Raw genomic sequence first — 14,092 nt, forward strand, 5'->3', positions numbered from 1 at the left:
GTTACCATCCGCCTAGACGCACAGTTCGGGACCCCCTACCCGAGATCCGCCGGTTTTGACACCGACATTGGTGCTTTCATTGAGAGTTCCTCTGTGTCATCACCGATAGGCTTGATGGCTCCTTCAATCATCAACAACAACGCAGTCCAGGGTGAGACTTTTCTCCTCGGACAGATCTTCGTGTTCGGCGGCTTTGCACTGCGGGCCAATTCGCTTGGCCATCTGGAGCAGATCGAAAGCTACGCCCCTGGCCATCAGGTCAGATTTGGAAGCCTAAACTTCACGGCTGACATCCGCGGAGACTTGATCTTCGATGGATTCGAGCCACAGCCGAGCGCGCCGCACTGTCACGATGGGCATGATTTAACTCTGCTGCCGGACAGTGCCCTGGAGGCCGCACATGAGTCCGCTCCGACCCTTAATTCGGAGCCGACCGTGCAGATCGAGGACGGGTGGCTAGACACCGCCTCAGGGGCTGCAACCTCTATGGCGATGGAGTCGAATACTGACCTTGTCCCTTGTAAAGCCCATGACTCTGAGGTGCCGGACTCCTTGCCGGACTCCGAACCTCCTGCGCCCCTGCCAATCGAATCCGATTCGGCGCCGATCATGGAGTTCACCGCTGCGGACATCTTTAAGCACTCACCCTTTGGCGACATCATGAAATTCACTAAAGTTTCTCTCGTTATCAGGAGAGCCCTGGCCGGACTGCGGTCAGGACGGTTGGGATGCGGACGACGAAGAAATTCAAAGCCCACCCACCACCCACTTTGTAGCCACTATCGACGATCTAACCGACATGCTAGACTATGACTCCGAAGACATCGACGGTATGGACGACGATGCCGGAGACGACCAAGAACCAGCGCCTACCGGGCACTGGAAAGCCACCTTAACTCATGATATATATATGGTAGACACCCCAAAAGGGAGCGATAACAAGGAACAATGGGACGCGGCGAAGGATAATTCCCCCGAAAAACAACCAAAACGGCGACGCAAGCGCCGCCCCAAGTCCCGCCTCGATAACAACAGCACTCATAATGACCCAACCGTAGAGCAGGGCAAACCAGTGGACGACGAACATGCAACCAAGCAACCATCCGAACAGGATGAATCGGATAATCAACCCATCCCCGGCGAAAACAATAGTACAGACGATCTTACGCCGGACACACCACCGGAGCATAAGAACCTTCACAAAAGGCTCGTTGCCACTGCAAGAAGTTTGAAGAAGCAGAAACAGAAGCTCAAAACAGCGGAAGACATACTCAGAATGAGGTGGAGCAAAGTACTCAAGACCGCGGACAAATATGGCAACAACCACCAAGCAAAGAGCTACCCGAAGCGCAAGCTGCTGCCCGAATTCGACGAGGAGGCCGTAGAGCCCCCACAATTAAAAATCAAATAGGTCGCCTGGACAGATAGACGACCAGATGAGAGGCCAAGAGCGGCAAGCGGCACTGCACACAAGCCAGCACATGACACACATAAAGAACCTCGCAAACAGGATGGCCCGGTCAGGTCCATTTATGGACCAAAGAAGAGGGGCCCAGGAAGCAACACAACACGCCGAGTGTTCGAAGATAACGGCACACCTAAATACAGGGGCGCTGCACACCCACTATGTTTCACCGATGAGGTGATGGATCATGAATTTCCAGCGGGATTCAAGCCCGTAAACATAGAGGCATACGACAGAACAACAGAACCCGGAGTCTGGATTGAGGATTACATCCTACACATACATATGGCTAGAGGAGACGATCTCCATGCCATAAAATATCTACCCCTCAAGCTCAAAGGGCCAGCTCGGCATTGGCTCAACAGCCTCCCAGAAAATACCTTTGGAAGTTGGGAAGAGCTCGAGGACGCGTTTAGAGCAAATTTTCAGGGGACTTATGTCCGCCCTCTGGATGCAGACGATTTAAGTCACATAACCCAATAGCCCGGAGAGTCAGCGTGCAAATTCTGGAACAGGTTCGTCACCAAAAAGAACCAAATAGTCGACTGTCCGGACGCCGAAGCCTTAGCAGCTTTTAACATAACGTCCGAGACGAATGGCTTGCCAGACACCTCGGCCAGGAAAAGCCAAGAATAATGGCCGCGCTAACAAGCCTCATGACCCGCTTTTGCACGGGGGAGGATAGCTGGCTAGCAAGATGTAGCACCAGCGACCCGAGTACATCCGAGATCAGAGATGGAAACGGAAAATCATGACGCAGAAAGGATCAGCACCAAAATAAAGGAAAGGGCCCAAAGAACACGGCGGTCAACGCCGGATTCAAAAGCTCGCGGCCAAACAACAAAACACTGCCTCTTAAGGACAACAGTGACGAGCTATCCAACCTAAACAAAATTTTGGATCGGATATGTCAAATCCACAGTACCCCCGGGAAGCCTGCAAACCACACCCACCGAGATTGTTGGGTCTTCAAACAGTCCGGTCAACTCAACGCCAAACACAAGGGGCTCGACATGCCAAGCGAGGACGACGACGAACACCACCAGCAGAGCGCCGGAAAACAAAAGACTTTCCCACAAGAAGTCAAAACAGTAAACTCACTTCATGTGATAATACGGAACAATAGTGCGGCACCCCCTAAAGTACGCGTCGCACGGTCCACCCCAGCGGAATCCCGAGATTGGATGTCAAAACCAATTACTTTCGACCAGCTGGATTATTCCAGAAGTATTCGAAACGCAGGATGGACTGCTCTGATATTGGATCCTATAATCGACGGACTACAATTTACACAAGTCCTAATGGATGGCGGCAGCGATTTAAACCTGCTATATCCCGACACAATCCGCAAGTTGGGGATAGACCCTACTAAAATTCTCCATAGCCGCACTTCCTTCAAAGGAGTGACGCCAGGCCCTTGCGCCAAGTGCACGGGCTCCTTACTACTAGAAGTTATGTTCGGGTCACCCGACAACTTCCGTCGCGAAAAGCTAATCTTCCATGTCGCCCCATTCAAAAGTAGCCATCAAGCACTATTGGGACATGAAGCTTTCGCCCGCTTTAACGCAATTCCGCACTACGCGTCTCTTACACTTAAAATGCCCGGTCCACGCGGCATCATCTCATTAAAAGGTCATTCAAGACCCCAGACACGGCTAGGCGAGTCCGGCATAAATAAACTAGGGGATCCCTAGCCGCATACCCCTTCACAAGGGGCTGTGCATATGAACAATAAAGAGCCAATAAAAGCTCAACTTTATTCATTCATTCATACTTTGTTTTCATTACATTTTTTACACGATTTCTTTTCAAACTAAGTTCTTATCTTTTACAGATGAACAGCGTGCTACACCCGTCCAGGATACAGCACAACGGAGACACAGGCGCAGACGTGCAGCAGGGACCCATCGCGAGGATTCTTTTCAGATTAAGACCTTGCGTAAACCTTTCTTACTGTCTCTTGTTGATAGACATCCCCCAGTTTTTCCTTTTTAGTATACCTGAGGAGGAGGCTGGCGTTTTGGCATCGGCCGTGTCAGAAATTTTCGCCTGTACCTGGACACTAGGGGCTTAGGGCATTGTTCTGCCCGTTATCATAAAGACCGGATACCTTAGGGAGTGTTCGGCGTCTCGAGTTAGGCCTTATATGCATCAGCTCTGAATCATGTCTTTGGTCAAATGTTGGGTTTGCCCAGCTCCTGTGTTTTGCTGCCTTACGTTCCGTATCATCGGCTAATGCGGCACCAGGAGAACTATGGCGATTGTGCCCCGGTTCGGCCGGGCGAGAACCTCAGTAGAGAAAGCCGAAAACTGACTGTCATGATACAACGAGAGACTGGTCAACCACTCGATTGACTACCGGAATGTTTAGAATTCCTCCGCTTTGATGAAGGACCGTTTCCCGGTCAGGCACATACGCGCCTTGAATGCGGAGAGCGCGGTGCCCCTAGGGGCTATGTCGTAGCCCCACCTTCGAACTCCTATGGCCAAGTGAAAGTGATAAAGCATCATAGTCTGGTTGCCTCGTTTGCTACGCTACCACCTCCTTCACAGGACCAAGACGTTGGATTAAGTGTGAAAATGAGCTATTTTGCAAACACCCCCGCACCATGTGCGTGGGGGCTGAAGCCGAAGACTGCCATCTTTCAGGTTATACACAAGTATACATTAACGGCCGCACAGGAGATACTTGAACGCACAAGTATAAAAAGCACTTATATTATGAATATCGTTTTACAAACCATAAAGATCATTTGAACATGACATTTTTCGAGCACTGCGACTCTATTACACGAGCACCCCGGAGGACCTCACCAAAATAGTGCTCGGCGGGTAACCGGCTCTCGTCCGAACCCCGGGTTGCAACACCGGTGGCATCCATCTCCGTCCAATGTGTCTTCACACGGGCGAGCGCCATCCGCGCACCCTCTATGCATGCCGACCGCTTCACCGCCTTGATATGCGGCACCGCCCCAAGGAATTGCTGCAACAAGCCGAAATAGCTCTTCGGCTTGGGCTTATCCGGCCACAGATGAGTTACTACATCCGTCATCGCCAATCCGAACAATCTATTCAGCTCAGCCCACTCAGCCAACCGATCGGTCAACGGAAGTGAATGCTCTGGACTGTGGAATTGAGACCAAAAAAGCTCTTCCGTCTCGTGACCCTTTTGACTTCGGAAGTGCACAACAGCATCTGCCGCACTCGCCGCTAAATCCATATAAGGATCCACCGGACCCCACAGCTGGCCAAGCTGAGCATACTTCTGATCTGTGAACTTCCTGCGCAACAGAAAGGGCTTGCCAGCCGCAATGTCTCCAGCCTGACGCAGCTCCTCCTTTATAGTCCTCATTGCAGAACGGGCATCCTTGGCTTCGGCGGTGGCCTTCTTTAGGTCTTCTTGCTCCGCTGGGTGTTCTTTTTTAAGAACCTCATAGCGGTCGGTCACATCCTTCAGCTTCACGGCCATTCCGGCCGTCTCCTCCCTGCTTCGGCAGTGAGCAGCCCTTTCGGCTTCTAGCTCTTCGGCTGCCTTTGAGGCAGCCGCATCACTCCCTCTAGCCTGCTCCTTGGCTCGAGCAAGCTCTGCCCTAAGGTCCTCCACAGCAGCGGCACCATCTGCATTAAGCACACATGTTGTAAGGAATAGGCATCATCTCCCTTACTAGGTGACCACAGAGAAACAACCTACCTTGTGACTCGTCAAGTCGTTTTTTAACCAGCGCGATGTCCGCATCCGCAACGTCGAGTTGCCGCTTAAGCTCGGCAACTCCATCAGTCCGGCTGGCCACCGGACTATCCGCCACCTGCATAGGAAAGGCGGGAATTAATACCTGCGATTATGATCCTCGGCACGCTGTCGCTTTCGACAACATACCGAGTCTCAGGGGCTACTATCTATACAGGGCGCACTTTATGTGTAAAACTGTCAAAAGGTATGTCATTTTTACATACCTCAAACCGTGCCAGCAAACTTCTGACGGCATCATACAACCCTCCCTCGGCGGATGAAATTCTATCAATCACCGTACTCATCAATGTACGGTGACCTTCTGAGATAGACGCCTTCCCAAGCAGATCCTTCAGCTCCCCCATCCGTAAACCAGTTGGTGCCGAACTTTTCGGCCCTGCCGGACTCGGGGACACCCTCCGTGACGACACCTCAGGGTCGTCCACCCCGCCTGACGGTGCGGCAGATGGAGGCGTCTCGCTCTCCATCATCTCCGGACGAAGGTCCCCCGAAGACGAGCTCAGCTGACAAGGACGGAGATCCGAACTACAAGGTATAAACTTCGGTTATCCTCAGAAGCAAAAATAGGGATGTCCCTTATTACAAAAACTCCCATTTTCCTACTTATGGCTCGCTGGAGGGCTGATTCCTTCGGGGAGATAGTGCGGCCGGGTCCTCCCCAGACGCAGGACCCTCTGGTGAAGATCTCTTCCCCCGCTTCGAGGCCTTGGCCTCCGGGTTTTCGGAAGCGGTCCTCTTCTCCCCCTGGAAGGAGGGATTCTCGATCCCCCTTACTCAAAAGCCTCCTTGGTAGAGGCGGTGGTTTCTCTGTTTTCCCCTTCGCCTTCCTCCGAAGGCGCAACCTCCAGCATCCTGACCAGCACGGGATCCGGCGCGGTCTCCGGGAGGGGGGCCGGACACCGTACCAGTTTCGCTTGCGCTATCCACTCCTATTCAAAGGATGATTGGTTAAAAGGCAAATTCAAGAATATGCAAACAAACGGTGTGTCCGGACACAGGGCTACTTACTTGAGCATCCAGGCGATTGCAGCTTAGGCCGGCATGCTCGGTCAATTCCGGACACACTTCTTGTGATCCAAAGAACAATTTGTACATTTCCACGGGCGTCGCGCCCATGAAGTGTTGGAGAGCTCGTGGCCCCTCTGGATTGAATTCCCACAGACGGAGGGGGCGACGTTTGTAGGGCAGAAGACGCCGAATCAGCATAACCTGCATCACTACGACCAGATTGATCTCCCTCTCTTGGAGGTCTCGAATCCGGCCCTGCAATAGGGGTACGCCCTTTGACGGCCCCAGTTGAGCCCTTGGTTGACCCATGACATCAGCCGTTGTGGAGGGCCCGAGCGAAAGATGGGTGGCGGCTTCTGCCTGCTGCCCCTGGGAGAGGTAATATAGAACCACTCGTGTTGCCACAAGCCGAGCTCCTCCTGGAAAGAGCCCTCGGGCCATGGAGCATCGGCCCTCTTGCCTACAACCACCCCGCCGCACTCTGCTTGACGCCCCTTGATCATCTTCGGCTCCACGTTGAAGGTTTTGAGCCACAAACCGAAGTGAGGGGTAGTGCGGAGGAAGGCTTCGCAGACGACAATGAATGATGAGATGTGGAGGATGGACTCCGGAGCCAAGTCGTGGAATTCCAACCCATAGTAAAATATGAGCCCTCTCACAAAAGGATCCATCGGGAAGCCTAAACCCCGACGGAGGTGGGACACAAGCACGACGCTCTCGCCGGGCTCGGGAGTAGGAATGACTTGCCCTTTGGCGGGCAACCAATGCGATATCTCGTAGGTCAGGTACCTGGCTTCTCTCAGCTTTAGCACGTCCTCTTCCGTGACGGAGGAGGGCATCCACCGGCCCTGTAGGTCGGAGCCGGACATTGTTGAAGGTCCAAGACGCTCGAATCTGGGGCTCTGGGTGTTGGAACTCGGGGCGAGAGGCAGATTCGATTGAGGATTGAAGAAAAGAAATGTGCCTTGGTCTCATTATAAAGAGGGAGAATACCAAGAGCCGTCCCCGTAACCGTTTGGAACTCACCTTCGATGGAGGAGGTGTGGCAACGGGCACGATTGGGTTACCCACGTCCGTATTGATGGGAATCCCGGAATAAGGGGAACACGATCTCTGCTTCGACAAGACGTGCCAAGGAAACCGCTTCGCTAAACACGCTGAGGTGGTATAATAAAAACAATTCAAGTAAAAGCTTGGTCGTGGTGTGACGTCACGCCACAAAATACGTCAGTAGATTGAATCCGTGTAAATATTATTCTCTCTATGGTAGTATGTGGAATTTATTTTGCAGATCCAGACACTATCCTGGTGTTCACAATCTTCTATAAATTATTCGGAGGAGGAACCCGCCTTGCAATGCCGAAGACAATATGCGCGCCGGACTCATCGTCATTGAAGCCTGGTTCAGGGGCTACTGAGGGAGTCCTGGACTAGGGGGTGTCCGGATAGCCGGACTATCATCATCGGCCGGACTCCAAGACTATGAAGATACAAGATTGAAGACTTCGTCCCCTGTCCGGATGGGACTTTCCTTGGCGTGGAAGACAAGCTTGGCAATACCGATATGTAGATCTCCTACCATTGTAACTGACTCTGTGTAACCCTAGCCCTCTCCGGTGTCTATATAAACCGGAGGGTTTTAGTCCATAGGACGAACAACCATTACAACAATCATACCATAGGCTAGCTTCTAGGGTTTAGCCTCCTTGATCTCGTGGTAGATCCACTCTTGTACTACCCATATCATCAATATCAATCAAGCAGGAGTAGGGTTTTACCTCCATCGAGAGGGCCCGAACCTGGGTAAAAACATCGTGTCCCTTGTCTCCTGTTACCATCCGCCTAGACGCACAGTTCGGGACCCCCTACCCGAGATCCGCCGGTTTTGACACCGACAGTATACCTTTTATCACAGATCCGAGGGCAAGATCTTTGTTGCCAAGAATAGGTCCTTTCTAGAGAAGGAATTTCTCTTGAAAGAAGTGAGTGGGAGGAAAGTAGAGCTTGATGAGGTAATCGTACCTCCTCTCGAATTGGAGAGTATCACATCATAGAAAGAAGTTCCCATGATGCCTACACCAACCGGAGAAGGGGTTCTTTCCTGTGCTACAAGGTGTGAAGTTGAGTAAGACTCAAAACTCGACCACGACAGAAGAAAGAGAAAGGATGAAATTCGTCCCCTATGCCTCAACCATAGGCTCTATAATGTATGCCATGTTGTGTACTAGACCTAATGTGTTCCTAGCCATAAGTTTGGCAGCTAAGAACCAGAGTGATCTAAGAGTAGATCCCTGGACGATGTCAAAAATAACCTTAAGTACCTAAAGAGGACTAAGGACATGTTTCTCGTATATGGAGGTGACAAAGAGCTTGTCATAAAGGGTTACGTTGATGCTAGCTTTGACTCAAATCTGGATGGCTCGAAGTCTCAAACCAGATACATGTATAATCTTGATGGTGGAGTGCAAACCCAAAAGTATAGGGGATTCTTTGTAGCCTTTTTCGATAAATAAGAGTGTTGAACCCAACGAGGAGCTAAAGGTAGAACGAATATTCCCTCAAGTTCTATCGACCACCGGTACAACTCTATGCACACTTAACATTTGCTTTACCTAAAACAAATATGAAACTATTTTACAAGAATAAAACTACGAGTACTTTGCGAGAATAAAACTACTAATTAATTGCAAGGTAAAAAAAGTGGATAGCTTTTGTCAACAAGAAAGTCAATTGTCCCTAGGCAATCGAGAACTAGACCGGTAATCATTCATGCAATTTTATATGAGGGAGAGGCATGAGCTAACAAACTTTCTCTACTTGGATCATATGCACTTATAATTGGAACTCTAGCAAGCATCCGCAACTACTAAAGACTATCGGTGTCAAAACCGACAGATCTCGGTAGGGGTCCCGAACTGTGCATGTAGGTGGATGGTAACAGGAGACAAGGGACACAATGTTTTTACCCAGGTTCGGGCCCTCTCGATGGAGGTAAAACCCTACTCCTGCTTGATTAATATTGATGATATGGGTAGTACAAGAGTAGATCTACCACGAGATCAGAGAGGCTAAACCCTAGAAGCTAGCCCATGGTATGATTGGTCTTCGTCCTACGGACTAAAACCCTCCGATTTATATAGGCACCGAAGAGGGTTAGGGTTACACAGAGTCGGTTACAATGGTAGGAGATCTACATATCCGTATCGCCAAGCTTGCCTTCCACGCTAAGGAAAGTCCCATCCGGACACGGGACGAAGTCTTCAATCTTGTATCTTCATAGTCCAGGAGTCCAGCCAAAGATGATAGTTCGGCTATCCGGACACCCCATAATCCAGGACTCCCTCAGTAGCCCCTGAACCAGGCTTCAATGACGACGAGTCCGGCGCGCATATTGTCTTCGGCATTGCAAGGCGGGTTCCCCCTCCGAATACTTCATAGAAGATTTTGAACACAAGGATAGTGTCCGGCTCTGCAAAATAAGTTCCACAGACCACCGTAGTGAGAATAATATTTACACAAATTGAATCTGCTGACATATTCCATGGCGTGACATCACACCATGGCCAAGCCTTTATTCGAGTTGTTTTTACTGTCCCACCTCAACGCGTTTAGCGAGGCGGTTTCCTTGGCACGTCTTGTCAAAGCAGAGATCGTGTCCCCTTATTCCGGGATTCTCATCAATACGGGCGTGGGTAACCCAACCGCACCATTGATTACGGCGCTTGGGAGATAAGCGAGTTTTACCAGGCTGGTGGGGACGCATAGTTTCATCCGTCCATATAAGGGGACAAGGATCCACCTTTTTACCTACGCCTTCTTCCTCCTTTGCTCATCCATTTCCGCGCACTCGAGCTCCAACGCCCAAGTCCGCACATCTCGCCTCAACCTTCCCCGGCCATGTCCGGAGGGGGAGGCAAGTGGATGGTCTCCTCCGTCATGGAGGGGCACATCAAAAAGCCGCGGAAGGCCGGATACTTGTCCAGCGACATCGCACATCGGCTCCCCGACAAGGGGCAGCTTATCCCCACCCCCAGGCCCCATGAGAGGGTGGTGTTCCTCACCTACTTCCTCCGCGGACTAGGTTTTCCACTTCACCCATTCGTCCGGGGGCTCATGTTCTACTACGGCCTGGATTTCCACGATCTGGCCCCAAATTTCATCCTCAACATCTCGGCGTTCATCGTCGTGTGCGAGGCATTCCTCTGTATCCAGCCCCACATTGGCTTATGGCTGGAGACCTTCAATGTCAAGCCGAAGGTAGTGGGCAGCCGCCAGGCGGAGTGCGGAGGTGCCATGGTGGGTAGGATGCCCAACGTCCTATGGCTCGAGGGCTCCTTCATGGAGACCATAAAGGGGTGGCAATCGGGGTGGTTCTACATCATCGAGTCGCGTGACCCTAAATGGGTGGCGGCCCCCGAATTCCGATCTGGCTTCCCTACACGGCTCACCTCTTGGAAAGAGACGGGCCTGTCATGGGGCAATTCAGAAGAGCTGACCGGACTCCAAACCTGCGTCCAAAACCTGGTGAACAAGAAGCTCAAGCTCGTCAACGTAGTCCAGGTCATGCTCATCCACCGGATCCTCCCGTGACAACAACGGGCCTTCACCTTGTGGGAGTTTGATCCGGTGCAGCACCAAACCTTGAGCAGGCTCTTCGACACTACGTACAAAGATGCCTGGAAGGTGCTGTTCAAGGGCGCCGAGGCTCCCGCATCCGCTACCAAAGATCGCGGATTCAGCTCGCAGCGTCAAGCCAGCGAGGTAAGTTATTTTACCCTTTACGGGACTCTTGTTTTCCATAGTTTGACTCTATGCGGGATCTAAACTCCCTTGCCTTTGACAGGGTTGGCAGAAGACGTCCGGGCAGGTTAACTGTCCGACTCCCTTATCAGAAGACCCAACGGACGCCCGATTGACGGGGCTGCTGGTTCTGGCACCTCACATGGTGCCATAGACGAAGGCCAAGAAGAAGGCCACGGGAACTAGGAACTCGAAGGAGTTCCCGGCGCCAGGTGTTATCGGACTCATCGTTCGATGACTCCGAGGCGGACTCCTGCCGCGAAGACGAGGAGGAGGAAAAAGAGGCCTCTCCCCCAGCGGGGGAAGAGAAGAAAAGGAAGGCCGCCCCAACTAGGGAGGCCGGAGGGTTCAAGAAAGGAAGGACCCTTCCTCCGGACTACTCCACCAACGCCGACGACGACGAAGAGGAGTGGCCACCGAGGGCTAAGCCCCTGGCGAAGTCATAAGTGTCCGGATACCAGAATAACTCATGGCGTTTCATTTGTTGCACAGCATCTCCTAACGCCGAATATAACCCTGCAGCCCGCCCAAGGGCGAGCTCGACGCTTCAACGAGCGGCTCCCTGGATTGGTCGGATGTGAATAGCACCTCACTTCTGGCTGCCTCCTCTCCTCGCGCTACGGACGATGCCGAGGTGGGGTCCCAAAAGGGGCCCAGCCAGGAGGAGGTGGTCCAGGAGGCGCAGGAAGGCAACCTCCCGGACTCCAGGCGCAAGGGGGATAAAACCCCAAAGGGCTCTAAGTCCGGCCCTGGGCCGGACTCCGCACCAGAACCTTCAGTGGTTCTAGAGTCCGGCAGGCGGCCCCTTCGTAAGAAGGGCGAGACTGCGACACCAGTGACCTCCGTCCGACCGGAGGCACCGGATAATTTGCTGGAGGCGCTTAACAGCGCCTCCATCAACGAGGAGCACCGCACCGTTATGAGTGTGGTGATCCAGAAAGTTCAGTCCGCCAAGAGCGGTCTGACTGAAGCCTGTGCCAGCCTTCTAACAGGCTTTGAGGTATGTATTTAAGATATGTAAAAATATTACCGCATAGATAGTAGCCCCTGATGCTCAGTTTGGTGTTCAGAAAGAAAAGCCGAACTGAGGATCTAAAAAGATGTACGCAGGAGTCTAACATAAGTATGTCAATATGGGAATGTAGGCTATGCTGCTGACCTCTGTCACACTGACTGCGGAGGTCAATGCATTGAAGCGGAGCCTCGAGCGGTCCGAGAACGAGCTCGGCCTTGCCAAAAAGCAGCTCGAGGACAAGGAAGGTAAGTAATACCTTATGGAAGTATATAAAATATGTGGTTGCAAAAAATAACAGGAATAACGTGAGAATTGCAGGGGCCAAAAACGAGGTGGCGACCCTGAAGGAAGCGGTGTCCAAGGCCGAAAGCAATGCGGCCACGGAGTGCACCGAGCGAGAGAAGCAGGAGGTGCGGGTGGCGGAGGTGCGGCAAGAGCTCCAGGCTCTCGTGGAAAAACACGAGAGTTTGGAGCGTGACTCAAAGACTCGAGAGTCCGAGCTCGCCTCGGCCCTTGAGAGCGCCAAAGCCGCTAAGGCCGAAGCCCAGAAAGCCCTCCAGGAAATTGAGGCAATGAAGAAGAGAGCGGCGAGTAAGGCATTCTTCATGCAAAGTAAGCACGTAAAAGTGAATTACTTGTTACTTACCCGAATCCGGAGCTCTCCAGGAGCATTCGCAGATCTGCCCTGTAGTGTGTCCGACGCAGCCGCATTCTACCGGGCCGAGGAGGGGATTTCGATGGAGAAGGTGTTCTGGTCTCAGTATGTTGAGGCCGGACACCCGGTGCCCTTGAACGACCAGCTGAAGCAGCTGTTCGAGCTCCATAAGGTGGCCGAACAGGCCATGAAGGGCCTCATAGTTCGGCTGTGGCCTAAGTAAGCCATGCCTGGGAGCTACTTCGGGATGGTGAGGCGGCTGCTGGATGCCTGTCCATGGATTGAAGTCGTCAAGCGCTCCGTCTGTATCGAAGGTGCCCGTAGGGCCCTTGCTCGTGCTAAAGTGCACTGGGGCAATATGGACGCTGAGAAGCTTGTGACAGACGCTCCACCGCCGGGCAGGGAGTATCGCAAGCCCAAGATGTATTATGAGGGCGTACTGAAGGGTGCCCGCCTTATAGCGGGTGAATGCTCCAAAGATGTAATTTTTGAGTAAACTCGCATTTGTTATCCTGTACGCTTGAAAACTTGTTCATATGCGCTAAGCAACGCTTGTGAATTTAAAATATTACCTTCCGTGCGGCCGTTTATTAAATTTGAGAGATGGCGAGTCATCGGCTTCTGCCCCCATGCCACGAGTGCTGGGGTGTTCGGAGTAAACTTGAGCATTCTTTTTCCCATTCTTGGGTCCTTCGAGGGAGGCGCTCAACGCAACGAACAAGGCAACCGGACTATAATTCTTGAACACTCTCACTTAGCCATAGAATTCTATAATTTTAAATTTCGGCGAAGCCCCTAGTATTCGGAAGACCGAATTCGGGGCGCTATCCACGCCTGGGCCGGACAAAGCCGACTCCTCGCTCTAAGCGGCATAAGTCTTTAGGGACTCGAAAAATCTCTCAAACAGCGACCGGCTCTCGCCCTATCATGACGGTCAGTTTTAGCTTTCTCCACTGAGGTGCTTAACCTAGCTCAACCGGGGCACAATCGCAGTGGTTCTCCCAGCGCTACCTTAGCCGATATACCGGAACGTAAGGTACCAAAACATGGGAGCCGGGCAAACCCAACTATTGACCCAAGACATGATTCAGAGCCGATGCATATAATGCTATAAGTTCGGGGTGCCGCACTTGTGAAAGTGTTTGGACTTATCACACCATATTTTGGGGTACTTAAGCCCCTAGTGTATTTGGCCATACCAAAGTGTACGGGTGCAACATGTCATAAGTGAACATATATAGATAAAAAAGGAATGCAATAATGGGCAAAAGCTATGCATTGTTTATTCAAAAAGGCTGCGGTAAAAGCAGAATGATACAAATAGTGCGATAAGCAATGGACGGGACTATTTGACATGTCCCCCTCCAGGGGCGAGCTGCGGGATGATATGTGAAACAA

This window comes from Triticum aestivum, chromosome 1B (assembly GCF_018294505.1).
Source record: "Triticum aestivum cultivar Chinese Spring chromosome 1B, IWGSC CS RefSeq v2.1, whole genome shotgun sequence".
NCBI lineage: Eukaryota > Viridiplantae > Streptophyta > Magnoliopsida > Poales > Poaceae > Triticum > Triticum aestivum.